This window comes from Heterodontus francisci, chromosome 23 (genome assembly GCF_036365525.1).
Source record: "Heterodontus francisci isolate sHetFra1 chromosome 23, sHetFra1.hap1, whole genome shotgun sequence".
Lineage (NCBI taxonomy): Eukaryota > Metazoa > Chordata > Chondrichthyes > Heterodontiformes > Heterodontidae > Heterodontus > Heterodontus francisci.
This window is the reverse complement of record NC_090393.1, coordinates 10,024,159-10,040,124: the sequence shown is the minus strand read 5'-3', so window position 1 is coordinate 10,040,124 and position 15,966 is coordinate 10,024,159. Positions and strand designations below refer to the sequence as shown.

Genomic DNA, 15,966 nt, shown 5'->3' with positions numbered 1-15,966 from the left:
TAAGAGAATTTGTACAATGCTTAGGCTTTGGTTAAAATATTTAACCTGCATGCTGTGACGGGAAAGCAGGCAGCTGGTGGATCTGGAAAGGGGTACACAAAGTCAAGTTTGTGAACCTCTGCACTTGGTCCCTTTAGCAAAGCCAATGTGTCCAAGTTTGCTGACAATACAAGTGGGAAAATAACCTTTGAGAAGGATACAAGAGCTTGCAAAGGAATAGAGATAAGTTAAATGAGCGGTAAGAAGGTAGCAAATGGAGTATAATGTCAGGAAAGGCAAGGTTACTCACTTTGGTAGGAAGAACAGTAAACACTCTTAAAAATGGGGAGAAATTATTAAATGATCATGTTCAGAGGGATTTGATGCCCTTGTAAATGAACGAGTTAACATGCAGTTACAGCAAGCAATTAGAAAGGCAAACGGTATGTTAGTCTTTATTGCAAAGTGGGGGGGGGGGTTGGCGCATAGATTAACTAAGTCCTGCTGCAATTATATAGGGCTTTGGTCTCCATACCCAAACAAAGATATACATGCCTTACAGATGATGAAATGAAGCTTCACTAGACTAATTCCTGGGACAAGAGGGTTGTCCTACAAGGAACAACTAAATAGAATGGGCTATCCTCTCTGAAGTTATCAATGAGAGGTGATCTCACTGAAACATTAGATTCTGGGAAGGCTTAACAGGGTAGATGCTCAGAGGCCATTTCCTCTGGCTGAGGAGAGTCTAGAGCTAGGAGGGCAAAGCCTCAGGATAAGGGGTCAACCATTTAGGACTGAAGAGAAAAAATTTCTTCAGTCAGATGGCTCAGAGGGTTGTGAATCTTTGGAATATATTCAAGGCTGAGATTTTTGGACACCAAGGGTATCAAGCGACATTAAGGATAGGGTGAGAAACTGGAGTTGTGATCAAAGATCAGCCATGGTCTTATTTAAAGGTACAGCAGACTGAAGGGGCTATATGGCCTCATCTTGCTTCTATTTCTTGTTCTTATTTCCTTAAAACCTCTGATGAAGCTTTTGGTCATCTGCCCTAATATTTCCTTACGTGGCTCAGTGTCAAATTTTGTTTGTTAATGCTCCTGTGAAGCATCTTGGGACATTTTACTATGTTAAAGGCCCTATATAAGTACACGCTTTTGTTGTTGAGGCAAATAGCATAAATGCATCAAAGGGAAACCTAGATAATTACAATGAAGTGGAAATGTACAGGAAGGTATGCTGATAGGGTTAGAAGAGGAGAAATGGGAGGTGGTTTGTGAGATGCATCAACACTAGCACAGACCAAGTTGGTGCAAATTACCTGTTTCTCTGTAGACTCAATGTAATTCAATGTTTTGATGGGTGATGACCCTCAGCCAATGGGAACAATGTCTCACTAAGCTTTGCAGCAACCCCAAGGTTCCCACACAAGTCAGTCCCTTGAAGCTACCGCGTGCGTGTGGCCGTGTAATTGAATTTAAATCATGCACCACAAAAAAAATTAGAGTGCACATTGGTCATAGCCAGAGCACACAGATCTGAGGTGATTGACAAAAGAACCAGGGGCAACATGCAAAAACACCATCAGGAGTTAGGCTCTAAATTAAAAAGCAGGACCTTGAGGGTAATAATCTCTGGACTATTGCCCAAGCTACATGTAAATTGGCATTGCAGCAGACAGATCAGGAGAATTAACATGTGGCTAAAGGGCTGGTTTCGGAAAGAACGGTTTCTTTTCATCGGACACTGGCACCAGTTCTTGGACAGGAAGGAGCTGTAATGATAGGACGGGATCCTCACAGAAAGGGTAAATAGAGAGGTGGCCAAGGCTTTAAACTAGTAAGATGGGGTGGGAGGGATCTACAAGAAATGTAAACAGCCTAAACAGTAAACAAAACAAGGAAAGAGAGCATGGGAAATTATAAGGGAGGGAATTGATGGCAAGGGAATAAATATAGAACTAGGGTCCAAAAGGAACATAAAGTGAGAAGAAATTCTATTAAAATGAGCTAAAATGTCTGTACAGTAATGCACAGTGCCTGTAATAAAAAGGGGAGCTGGAGACATGCATTGAGAGGAACCAGACAGTAGGGATTACCAAAACACGGCTACAGAAAAATCAGAACTGGGAATTAATTCCCAGGGTACGAAATATTTAGAAAAGATAGAGCGGAAAAAGGGAAGGTAGAGTAGCTGTACTTATTTGGGATAACATAATGGCAGTTGAAAAAAGGAACACAACTAACAAGACAAAAATAGAATCCATATGGTAGAGGTAAAAGATAATTAAGTATCAATCACACTAATTGGTATAGTCGAGAGACCACCTAATAATGGAAGGGAGGAGAAGCAATATGCAGACAAATTAGGGATTTGAGTAAAAAGTTGTGACTAATCATCATCATGGGGGAATTCAACTACAAAAGATAATAATTGGACAGAAGAGACAGGTAAAGGAATGGAGTTCCTACAATGCGTACAGGACACCTTTCAAATCCAATGTGTAAAAGCCCCCAAGGGAAGATTCGCTATTAGATCTAGGTAATGAAGAATGAACTAGAGCAGATATCAGAAGTAAAAGTAGAGAATATCTAGGCAATCGTGACCATAATATAACATGCGTTAAGATGATAACAGAAAAGAACATAAGTATAATGAAAACCAGATTAACATATTGGAGAAAAGCTGATTTTAAAGGGGCTGAAAATCGAACTTGGGAAAATAAAAAGGGCAACAGTACTGGCAAACAACCACACAGAACAATGGGAAACTTTTAAAACGGCGCTCGGGGTACTGGAAAAATATATTCCACTGTACTAAGAGCAAACTGATCAGCAAGACTCCATGGATGAATAAATACATAAGGGAACTGGCAGTAAAGAAAGAGGCATACATTAAGTACATAGACAGCAGAGGAGTGCTTACGAAGAGATTAGGAGAGGAGTAAAAAAAAAAATTAGGAAGGCAAAGAGGAATTATGAAATTAAATCAAGGAACATAAAATAAAAGTCAAATATTATTAAGCCGTACCAATTTAATAAAAAAGGCAGAGATGGGAAAAGGACCATTAAGGGATAGACAGGATAATACGGCAGCTAGTAGAGAGATGGCAAAAATACTAATTACTTCATTTTGGTATTTACCAGGGAGATACAACCAGTAAACATAACACTGAATGTTAAGCTGAGCAATGAGATAAGTGCATTTAGAATAAAAAAGGGATGTACTGCATAAACTAATCAATCTCAATGAGGATAAAGCCCCAGTCCAGATGGATTGCAAACTAGGGAAGAGATAGCAGATGCATTAACATCCATAGTTAATAGTTGATTAGAAAAAAAAAGGCGTAGTACCGGAGAACTGGTGGATAACTAACATAATTCCTATATTAAAGGGGGACAAAACATGCACAGGGAATGTTAGACCAGTCAGCTTAACATTGGTGGTCGGAAAAATAATGGAATCCCTCCCAAAGGAGGATAGAACATGTAGAAAAGAAAAATATAATAATGAATAGTCAGCCTGAATTTCAGAAGCTAAAACCTTGCTTGACCAACTGTATTGAATTTTTTGAAGAGCTAACAGGGAATAGACAATGGCAATGCAGTAGGTGTATTTTATCTCTATTTTCAAAAGGCCTTTCATAAGATGCCCCATAATAAAGTAATGAATAAAGATAGAGAACGCAGAGTCAAGGGATAAGTTGCAGAGTGGATTGATAGCTGGTTTTAAGACAGAAAGCAAAGGGCAGTCATGAAGGGCAGGTATTTACAGTGGCAGGAGGGTGGGAAGTTGTAGTTCCACAAGGATCAATGCTGAGACCACGGTTCACAATTTAGATTCTGGAATCAAAAAATGCAGTTCCTGAATTTGTGTATGAAACCAAATTATGGGTGACAGGAAAGTCAATACTGAGGAGGACGGCAATAAATTACAGGGAGAACATAAGTAAACTTGCAGAACGGGCAAACAATTGGCAAATGAAGATCACCACAGATAGATGTGAGGTCGTCATTTTCATTCAAACAATATTGTCATGCAGACCCTCACCTGCCAAGAAGGAGGCATATTAATTTTGTCATACGAACATTGATTTTAAACTGTTGCTGGAGTGAAGAAATGACTTGTTAAAGAGATCACCAGACACTGGGCTGGAAGGACATTTGCATACGAAGAGATGCGGCTTGTGGAGACAAAGGACTATGCCCTGCTCCAATTAACACAAATAGATTTTGATCACCAGACGTTGAAGGTGTAAGGAAGCGCATTCCCGGGCCTGTTAAGATGATACAATCCACAAAGCTAGGACTAGTTAAACCAACTGGTCACATGACTAACTGGTTGGTCCAGGTTTTTTGAACTAGCCACAGGACAATTTGAATTCAGAAATCAGTTTTTGCAACTGAAGCTGGAACAAGCAAGCCTCTCTCCTGGCTGTCTCTCTCGCTTTCTCCCAAGCCACCCAACCCAGGGAAGTCACGTGAAACTCAGAAGAGAAAAGGCTCCTACATCAAAACAAGTTGAAGTGTGAACTGGGCCCCAACGAACAGCAGGATTTACCAGCAACCAAAGACTCTACATTGAACTCAAAGGACAGTAAATAACTAACAGATATTTCCTCAAACTGTTCTCCTTTATTCTTTATACTTTTTCTGTCTCTATCTGCATGTGTGTTTATCGCATATGCATGTTTGATTTCTTTGGCCTTACAATTGGAGCAGTGAACAAGGATTCACTGAGGGGGAGCTAAAAACATGTTACTAAAATTAAACCCTGTTACGGTTAAACCAGGGGGAACCACTAGACCCCTTCTCATAACAATATGGAGATCACTTATTGCTTGGAAGCTGTGAGTCTAGGTGGGGTAGAGGAACAAAGGGATTCGGGTGTACAAATACACCAAGCACTAAGTTGTGCCACTGATTTGCAAGTGTTCTGACCGAAGCGGGAGCAATGCACCATCAATTCAGTCACGTCACTCCACAGGTCGCAGCATATTAAAGTTTCCTAACCAACTGGAAAACAGCCAAATTAAACCCTTTAGTAACCCCCAGAATACAAGAGACCAAACCAGGTATCTTACGACAACAAATTAACTACTTATTGTAAAAAAGCTAAATCTTAAAGACTGTTAAAATAAACCTATGTCTAAAGACCTTTTAACTTACTTTAATCTAACTTCACCCAAACACTCAAAAATCAGCTTTTTTTTTTAAATGTTTTAAAAATTAGTTGGTTCTTAAGAATAAATAAGTAAGTCTTCATGGGTTATGTTCCTCATGGATGAGGTATTCTAATATGAAAATCAAATGCCACTCGAAGTCTCCACACAGATTTGATGAAATAGTCTGTTCTTGATGGGCATTCAAAACACTTCGGCTGCAGCAGGCGAACAGTTCTTTCAACAATGAGCACTACAATAGGTCAACTTGAATTTTAAAACTGTCTCAGTCAAATCTTTACTTCAGCAATACAAATAGTCTCTTCAAAAAAAAAAGGGCATTTTTTCCCTCCTGAGGAAATTAACTCAGCCTGCAGCTTCTTGGAGAATTTTTGCTGAGTAAAATAGACAGCTCTTCTCTTCAGTTGCACGCTTCACTGGAGTCTCAAAAATGGTTTTAGCGGATATTTACACAATTAAGTAGAAACATTATACCATGTGACCCTCTCTCTACCCTGCTGTTGCCTTGATAACAAAATGCAGCTATGCAGCTGGCACACTGCCAGAAATCCAGAAGCTTCTCTGCCTGTCTTAAAGGCACACTATTTTTAACAGAGTCTTAAAAGGCACACTGTTTTAATCAGAGGAGAAAATAAATACGGTTCCGTGACACAAGACCATAAAAGAAAGCAAACCAAACACTCGGCTTTATTTCTAGAAGGATAGAATTGAAAAGTAGGTACGTTATGCTAAACCTGTATCGAGCCTTGACTGGACCACATTTGGAATACTACATGCAGTTTTGGTCATCATTTTATAAGGATAGAAAGGCACTGGGGAGGCTGAAGAGAAAACTTACAAGGATGATGCCAGAAATCCATGGATATACATGGCTTGAAAATAGGAGGCTGAGGGGTTGAGCGATTGGAGGTCTTCAAAATTATGAAAGGTTACAATGAAGTGGATGGACAGAGATGATTTCCACTTGTGGGGAAGAGCACAACTTCTTGACCCTGCTGCTGCTGGAAGGCACAGCGTGTAAAGGGAGTTTGTTAAATGAAGGAGTTCAGTAAGGAGGGGAACTATAAATTGAAAGAGAAAATAAATTTGTTTTGCTCCGAGAGCTACTTTGAGTGCACAGAGTGTAAAGTGAGAGTTTGGTGCGTGAGGGAGGGGCTCCTTTCTTCCTCATTTTTTATTTAGAGATACAGCACTGAAACAGGCCCTTCGGCCCACCAAGTCTGTGCCGACCAACAACCACTCATTTATACTAACCTTACAATAATCCCATATTCCCCTACCACCTACCTATACTAGGGGCAATTTATAATGGCCAATTTACCTATCAACCTGCAAGTCTTTGGCTGTGGGAGGAAACCGGAGCACCCGGCGAAAATCCACACGGTCACAGGCAGAACTTGCAAACTCCACACAGGCAGTACCCAGAATCGAACCTGGGTCCCTGGAGCTGTGAGGCTGCGGTGCTAACCACTGCGCCACCTTTTTTCAGCCTCCAGTAGCGGCCTCTTTCTTCAGTAGAGGGGAAGAAGCTCATTGGTGAGTAACTGCTAAGTTATTCTACTTCTAATTGTAATAAATAGTTTTTAAAGTTACAGTATGGCAGGTCAGCTCGACCAAGTGGAATGTACATCCTACGGTATGTGGGAAGTCACGGACACCACGTATCCTAGCCAAACACATCTACAACAAGTGACACCGGCTGCATAAGCTTGAGCTCCGGGATTTGGAACTTGAGCAGTGGCTTGAATCACTGTTGTGCATCTGTGAGACGGAGGACTACATGGATAGCACATTTAGGGAGGTTGTCACACCGCAGGTTAGGAGTATACAGGCAGAGAGGGAATGGGTGACCGCCAGGCAGTCCAAGGGAACCAGGCAGGCAGTGCAGGAGTTCCATGAGCCTATCTTGCTTGCTAATCGGTTTTCCATTTTGGATAGTGGTGAGGGTGATGGTTCCTTGGGGGAGTGCAGCCACACTGGTGGCTCAGCTGAACAGATGGGAAGAGGAGGCGTGGAAGAGCAATCGTGATAGATCCACTGACTATTGAATCCCCTAACAGATGTTTCTACTGCAGTAAACGTGACTCCAGTATGGCATATTGCCTCCCTGGTGCCCGGGCCAAGAATGTGATGGAGCAGCTGCAGGACGTGCTTTCTGGAGAGGGTGAATAACCAGAGGTCATGGTCCACATTGGCACCAATGTCAAAGGTAGGAAGAAGGATGAGGTCCTGAAAGCAGATTTTATTGAGTTAGGAAGGAAATTAAAAAGCAGGATGTCACGAGCATTAATCTCAGGATTACTCCAGAGTACCACATGTTAGAAAGCATTGGAATAGGAGGATTGGTCAATTGAACACGTGGCTGAAGAATTGTTGTAGGAGTGCATCAGATTTCTGAGCCATTGGGACTGTTATGGGGCAGGTGGGACCTGTACAAGATCGACAGGATACACCGAATATCCTCACAGGGAGATTTGCTAGTGCTGTTGGGGAGGTTTAGTTTAGTTTAGAGATACAGCACTGAAACAGGCCCTTTGGCCCACCGAGTCTGTGCCGGCCATCAACCACCCACTTATACTAATCCTATACTAATCCCATATTCCTACCACATCCCCACCTGTCCCTCAATTCTCCTACCACCTACCTATACTAGGGGCAATTTATAATGGCCAATTTACCTACCAACCTGCAAGTCTTTGGCTGTGGGAGGAAACCGGAGCACCCGGAGAAAACCCACGCAGACAAAGGGAGAACTTGCAAACTCCACAAAGGCAGTACCCAGAATTGAACCCGGGTCGCTGGAGCTGTGAGGCTGTGGTGCTAACCACTGCGCCACTGTGCTGCCCATAATGAGGTTTTAAACTAGCTTGTCGGGGGATGGGAACCTGAGGGGTAGCTCAAATTGGAAGGAAGTAAAGCTGTTAACAGGAGGTAGAAAAGTAGCAAGTGACATTAGAAGGCAGGCGAAACAAAGACAAGCATCAACTAGATTTAAAATACAGAATAATGTCAAGACAACAAGGTTAAGTGCACTCTACCTGAATGCAAGCAGCATTTTCGCAACAAGATGAATTAAAGGCCCATAGAGAAGTAAATGGGTATGATCTAATTGCCATTAAGGGAACGTGGCTACAGGGTGACCAAGACTGGGAACTGAATATTCAACGATATTCGACACTTAGGAAGGACAGGAAAAAAGGAAAAGGAGGTGGTGTTGCGCTGATAAGAAGGGTTGGGATCAGTACATTAGTAAGGGAGGATCTCCGATCTAAATAATAAAATGTGGAATGTGTTTGGGTGGAGCTAAGAAACAGCAAGGGGCAGCAAACATTGATAGTTGTTGTTTATAGGCCAAATAGTAGTGGTAGTGTGGGGCATGGTATCAATCAGAAGATTAGAGAAGCATGTAGCATGGGTAATACAGTAATCATGGGTGACTTCAATCTGCACATAGACTGGGTAAACCTAATGAGCAGTGATGCTGTGGAGATGAGTTTCTGAAGTATGGTAGGGATGGTTTTCTATAACAGTATGTTGAAGCACTGACTCGAGAACAAGATATTTTAGAACCAGTATTATGTAATGAGAAAGGGTTAATAATTTTGTTGGAAACAAACGTTTAGGGATGAGTGACCTTAATAATGATGGAATTCTACAATACATTTGAAAGTGAGGTAATTCAATCTGAAGCCAGGGTGTCAAATTTGAACAAAGGAAATTATATCGGTTTGAGGGGCAAACTGGCTGAGGAAGATTGGAAAAATACATTACAGTGCATGACAGTGCATAGACAACAGACAGTCTTCAAATAATTATTACAGAGTTTACAGCAACTATATATGCCTTCAATGTACAAAAACCCCAAAAGTAAAGGCAGTCAACCGTGGCTAACAAAGGAAGTTAAGGACTGCATAAGTTTAAAAGAAAAGGCCTATAAAGTGGGAGGCGATGGCGTAGTGGTAATGTCACTGAACTAGTAATCCAGAGCCCTGGGGTCATGGGTTCAAAACCCACCACAACAGATGGTGAAATTTGAATTCAATTAATAAATCTGGAATTAAAAGCTAGTCTAAGGGTGGCAATGAAATCATTGTTGATTGTTGTAAAAACCCATCTGGTTCACGAATGTCCTTCAGGGAAGGAAATCTGCTGCCCTTATCTGGTCTGGCCTACATGTGACTCCAGACTCACAGCAATGTGAGCAACTCTTAAATGCCCTCTGAAATGGCCTAGCAAGCCACAGTTCAAGGGTAATTAGAGATGGGCAATAAATGCTGGCCCACATTGCACAAGCAAAAAAAAAGTTGCCAGAAATAGTAGGAAACCTGAGAAATGGGAGGATTATAGAATAAAGCAAAGGAGGACCAAGAAACTGGAAAAAAAAGGAATAGACAATGTAAACTAGCTAAAAACATAAAAATGGACTGTAAAAGCTTTTACAAGTACGTAAAAAGGAAACGTTTAGCTAAGACAAATGTGGGTCCATTACAGGCAGAGTCAGGAGAATTTATAATGGGGAAGAGAGAAATGGCAGAGAAGCTGAATGATTTTACATCTGTCTTCACTGAGGAAGCTAGAAGAAATCTCCCAGAATTAGAGATCCAAGAGACTAGGGAGAGTGAGGAATTGAAGGAAATTATTACTAAGAAGGTTGTATTGAAGAAATTAATGGGGCCGAGGGTTGATAAGACCCCAGGACCTGATATTCTACATCCCAGAGTGTTGAAAGAGGTAGCTATGGAGATAGTGGATGCATTGGTGATCATCTTCCAAAATTCTATAAATTCTGGAGCAGTTCCTGTCGATTGGAAGGTAGCAAATGTCACCCCACTATTTAAGAAGGGAGGGAGAGAGAAAACAGGGAATTACAGACCTGTTAGCCTTACATCAGTAGTAGGGAGAATGTTAGAAACTATTCGAACGGATGTGATAAATGGGCACTTGCATAAATGATCTGATGGGCCATAGTCAACATGGATTTAGGAATGGGAAAATTGTGTTTGATGAACCTGTTGGGAGTTTTTTGAGAATGTTACATAGAATTGATAAAGGTGAGTTGGTGGACAAGGTATACTTGGATTTTCAGAAGGCTTGTTAGGGTCCCTCACAGGAGTTTGGTTAGCAAAAGTAAAGCACATGGGATAGGAGGTAATATACTGGCATGGATTAAGGATTGGTGAACAGGCAAAAAACAGAGAGTAGGAATAAATGGGGCATGTTGCTAGGGTGTGACTAGTGGGGTACTGCAAGGTTCAGAACTTGGGCCCCAGCTGTTCAAAATATATATCAATGATTGCGATGTGGGGACCAAATGTAGTATTTCCAAGTTCGCAGACAAAATAAAACTAGGTGGGAATGTGTGTTGTGAGGAAGATGTAAAGACTTCAAGGGGATTTGAACAGACTTAGTGAGTGGACAAGAGCATGGCAGATGGAATATATTGTGGAAAAATGTGACGTTATCCATTATGGTAGGAGGAACAGATGTTCAGAGTATGTCTTAAATGGTAAGAGATTGGAAAGTGTCGATGTACAAAGGGACCTGGGTGTCCTCGTTAATAAGTCACTGAAAGCTAACATGCAGGTGTAGCAAGCAATTAAGGAGGCTAAGGGTATGTCAGTCTTTATTGCAAGAGGATTAGACTACAGGAGTAGTGAAGTCTTGCTTCAGTTGTATAGAACCTTGGTTAGACTGTAACTGGAGGACTGTGCGCAGTTTTGGTCCCCTTACCTTAGGAAGGATATTATTGCCATAGAGGGAGGGCAAGAAAGCTCACCAGACTTGTTCCTGGGATGGCAGGACTGGCGTATCAAGAGAGATTGGGGAACATGGGCCTGTATTCTCTAGCGTTGCCAAGAATGAGGGGTAATCTTTTTGAAACCTATAAAATATTTAAAGGGATAGACAGGGTAGATGCAGGCAAGATGTTTCCCCTGGTTGGGGAGTCTAGAACTGAAGGACACAAATTCAAAATAAAGGGGAAGCCACTTAGGACAGAGACAAGGAGATATTTCTTTATAGAACAGAAATAAAATCCTAGAAAGTTTAAGGGACAGAAAGAGACCACTAGGCTCATTGTGTCTGCGCCGGCCGAAAAACGATCCACCCATTCTAATCCATCCTTCCAGCATTTGGTCCACAGCCCTGCAGATTACTGCACTTGAGGTGCATATCTGGACTCCTTTTGAATGAGTTGAGTGTTGCTTTTCTTTTGGTTGTGAATCTTTGAAATTCTCTACCCGAGAGAGAAGTGGGGAAGCTCACTGAGTATGTTTAAAGTAGAGATTGACAGTTTTCTAAATGCCAATGGCAAAGGGATATGGGGATAGTGCGGGAAGAAGGCATTGAAGTGAATGATCAGCCATGATCATATTGAATGGCGGAGCAGGCTCAATGGCCTACTCCTGTTCTTATGTTCCTCTGACCCCCAACAGTGGTGAGAATGTTGAACCTGCTCTCGTAGGGAGTGGTTGGAGCTAATCGTATAGATGCATTTAAGGGAAGGCTAGACAAGCATATGAGGGAGAAGGGAGTAAAGGGTTACAATGATAGATTGAGATAAGGCTCAAGTAGAGCACAAACGTCACCATGGACTGGTTGGGCCGAATGACCGGTTTCTGTGTCATATCTATTTGCAATGTTTTACACAGCACATTGAAACAATCTAGAATGTACTGTCTGAAAGCATCAAAGCAGTTTCAAAAACAATTTATAAAAAAGGAATTGAATGAAGAATTGCAAAAGAAAAATTTGCTGGGCCATGGGGAATGAGAGCGAGCGCAAAAAATCTTGAAAACCAAAAGCTGCAATAGAGTCGTGCGCTCTGCTACCCAGTCCAGTCTCTAATATGGGTAGTATCTATATTAGACTGTTAATTACTGCCAGAGTTTGTCACTAATAGTTTTAAAAAAAAAAGAAATACAGCACTGAAACAGGCCCTTCGGCCCACCGAGTCTGTGTCGTCCATCAACCACCCATTTATACTAATCCTACACTAATCCCATATTCCCTACCACATCCCCACCATTCTCCTACCTACACTAGGGGCAATTTACAATGGCCAATTTACCTATCAACCTGCAAGTCTTTCGCTGTGGGAGGAAACCGGAGCACCCAGCGAGAACCCACGCGGTCACAGGGAGAACTTGCAAACTCCGCACAGGCAATACCCAGAATTGAACCTGGGTCACTGCAGCTGTGAGTTTATCTGAAAACTTAATAGACTTGTCCTTTCCTTTATCTCAATAAAGCCGATTCATAAGCTTTGAGCTGCCAAATCCATTCCCACCATAAAAAGGGGCATAAACCACCCCATCTTATCAAATCTTACAAGGCAATGGGACAAACTGGATCGCTCTTTCAAAGAGCTGACATCGGCATGATGGGTGAATGGTCTCTGAGGTGTATCCTTCTATTTATTACCCAAGCTGTGGCTGTAATTTGTCAGCAGGGAGAACTAAACACAGTTCAAGTGGGCTGCAAAATTAATTAAGGTAGTAAGAACCAGAAGCTGCGAAAGTGGATTGGAAAATAAGTCTAAAAAGACAGAAGTGTCACATTTGCACTATCACCAATACAATATTTGCTGTTTTTAAAGTAGAAAAATGTCCTACGGTGCTCCACAGAGTTTAGATTAGAGATACAGCACTGAAACAGGCCCTTCAGCCCACCGAGTCTGTGCCGAACATCAACCACCCATTTATACTAATCCTACACTAATCCCATATTCCTACCAAACATCCCCACCTGTCCCTATATTTCCCTACCACCTACCTATACTAGTGACAATTTATAATGGCCAATTTACCTATCAACCTGCAAGTCTTTTGGCTTGTGGGAGGAAACCGGAGCACCCGGAGAAAACCCACGCAGACACAGGGAGAACTTGCAAACTCCACACAGGCAGTACCCGGAATCGAACCCAGGTCCCTGGAGCTGTGAGGCTGCGGTGCTAACCACTGCGCCACTGTGCCGCAAAACCAAAACCAAAAATAATGAACATCTAGCCGAAGAATTAGATATTATGCAGGGTAACAGAAAGCCTGGTCAAACAGCTGGGTTTTATAGAATGTCATATAGGAGAGGGAGGTGTAGAAATTACATAGCATGCAACTTCTCTGGTTGCCTTTTCTCCTACAAGTATGAGACGACTTGCAAATTTATGCTTACACATAGGGTACAATACTCCAGGCACAGAAATGTATATATGTAAAATGTAAATGTAAAATATTGTCATTTAATTCACCAAGCAAAGATGAAATGCAATAAAAAGTAAATAAAATCTGGCGGACCATCAACATACACTGATGACTTATCATCCAGATTTCTGAAGATATGTTAATAAATCAGTGTTCACACATGGTTGAGTATCAGGAACTATAGAATGGAGCCCACCTCGTAAAACTTCTACATTTAAAAAGACATGATGGGAAATAAGGATCAAACAGTGAAGGTTCCATTGTGCCCACTTCTTGAGCAGCACAAAGACACATAGCACTGAACCAATTTTCCACTGCACAGGAACCATACTATTTTAGATATTACACATTGTACTAAGCACTGAATAGGTTTTCTTTTCGACTGTGCACTTCACGCCTTTGAAAAGAGTATACTTAGATGATTTACATAACAGGAGGCTGAACATACTTGGATGACTGATTATCCAGATTGTCAGTAGCAGAACAAGGCTGAACCTTAGTAACCAGTGAATGGTGTTCAGCCACTCAGACTTTCATTTAAGACATGGGGCGGGAGGGGGGAAAAAAAGGATTGTCAACACAACTTTACTTACCCAAGGAAGTCTCTGTCTTAGTAGATTGTTCTGATGAGAAGTATTAATTCAAGCAGTTGCCTGGAAAAGAAAGTGAACTTTTTATTGATTGGAAGATGACATCACATTTCCAAGAGTTAAAAAGTATAAGAAACAATCAAATACATTTGTAATTAGAGAATAGATACCAAGAGAAGTAAAAAAATAAAATCCATTTTGAAAAATTGAACATAATGAGTATTCACATCAGCTAACAGGCTGAAACTTAAGAACCTCTCTGGTCTATTCAAAGATGTTTGAATTCTAAAAACAAAAAAATTCTTCAGGGCACCAAAACCACAAAATAACAAAAAGATCCTCAGGCTTTGAAACACCAGAAACTCAACTCCACTTTGCTCTTACAAAAGAACTGGATGTAGTATTAGTTTTGAGCAAGATTGAAATTGCAGTGCTCAGATTCAGTGCTCGCTCAATCAGCAGCACTAATCATTCTCTTCTTGCGACTCAGCTTATTACTAGTAAATTTCAGCATCTGTTCTGCAGGCTTTTTGGCTGCCTTGCATCAACAGTAGCTGCCAGAATCTTCCAGCATTTCAGTCTGCTGCATTGGAAATATGCCAAAAGCACAACATGCAAAGCCAACATCTATATTTTCAATGTTTCTATACCCACAAACCATGTTTTCAAAAGCTAGCAGCACTGGACAAAACAAGTCAGTTTGTTGTACATTTATATGTACTTGTGCACCAACATCTGCAGAAGAAAAACATAGTAAATATCCATAAGGTCCCTTTCAAAAAGTTCCCTTCAGATGGGAGGAAAACGGATTTAACTGTTTTTATGGCCTTTGTTCATCATATTACAATCCTATAATCAGTGCTGCCAAACAAAGCATCAAGAGAGTGAAGCAAACTGATTAAACTTTGCCATCTGGGAATACTTACACAGTGAAATTAAGTGCAAAGCTAAAAAAGTATGAAGTTCTTTCACCCATGCTGTAACTTATAATTTCTGGGAAGGACAGACATGTAAATGATTAGAACATTTTGCAAACTTAATCTTAGCTCCTCCAATTTCTTTGCTGGATTTTTCTTCTCCTGAAAGCAATGACTTAAGCTGTGTCAACTGAGTTAAGCGGCAATCCTTTAAGCAAGAGCCTTCAGGGTTTGTACAGAGCCATATCAGAACTATGGTGATGGGCATCATATCAAAGCATCATCCTTTCCTCGACCAATGTCCAACAGATGCACAATTCCAGTCGAAGTGACTGGATAAACAGAAATGCTGGGCAACTGCTCTCTCAACTCTCCTCCTCGGAGGTGGACTGTAGCACTTGGTACACCATGGTGGTTAACTTAACACAGACCAATAATTTAACATAGGCCATCCCTTGTCTACATGGTCTGTACCACACAATGTAGTGCTCTCCCATACTGAAGCATGATTAAAAACAGCCTTAAATTTCTTATCCTTACGCCCTTCCTTAGTTTCTTCATACCACTTACAATTGTGAGCCAATACATCAGATAGGTGATGCCCTCTTAACCCTCAATTGCTCTTCAACTGTTCTCTGGGTGCTGCATAAACGTAGGCAGCCCTACTTGAATTAAATTGTTTTTGATCATCTTTACCAAGGACTGACATGCTTCAGTGAGCAGAGGATGAGGTGGACTTATATAAAAAATTATAATGTTTCAGGATTCGGCTAAAACAAAATGTGAAATTCTGTGATAAGAAAAAAAACCTTTCCACAAGAGGATTGAGAGGCTGTGGAATGCAATGACAGTTGCTGCTTGAAGCAGAGAACATGTCAACATTTAAGAATGTATCAGATGGGTGGTTAAAGGAAAGCAGAATGAAGGGATATGAGAACAAAACAGGAACATGGGATGAGGACTGCTGTTTGTTAAAGTGTAAACACCAATGAAAACTGGTTTGACTAGACACTTAATGTCCACATTGGAATTTGTACTGTAATTCTGTGAATATGGTAGCACCCTCAAAGCCAAGTGTACCTGCATCGAAATTTACA

At 41.2% G+C, this 15,966-nt stretch overlaps 1 protein-coding gene across 6 annotated transcripts in view; it reads right to left on the bottom strand.

Moving 5' to 3' along the window:
• The window catches only part of arvcfb (ARVCF delta catenin family member b), a 391,994-nt gene that overhangs the window by 307,503 nt on the left and 68,525 nt on the right, over nucleotides 1-15,966 (bottom strand). For all 6 annotated transcript variants that reach the window (XM_068054661.1, XM_068054659.1, XM_068054662.1 and 3 more), the window contains exon 2: nucleotides 13,956-14,015. The gene's annotated coding sequence lies outside the window, so the exon portion shown is untranslated. The remainder of the gene's footprint in view (nucleotides 1-13,955; nucleotides 14,016-15,966) is intronic.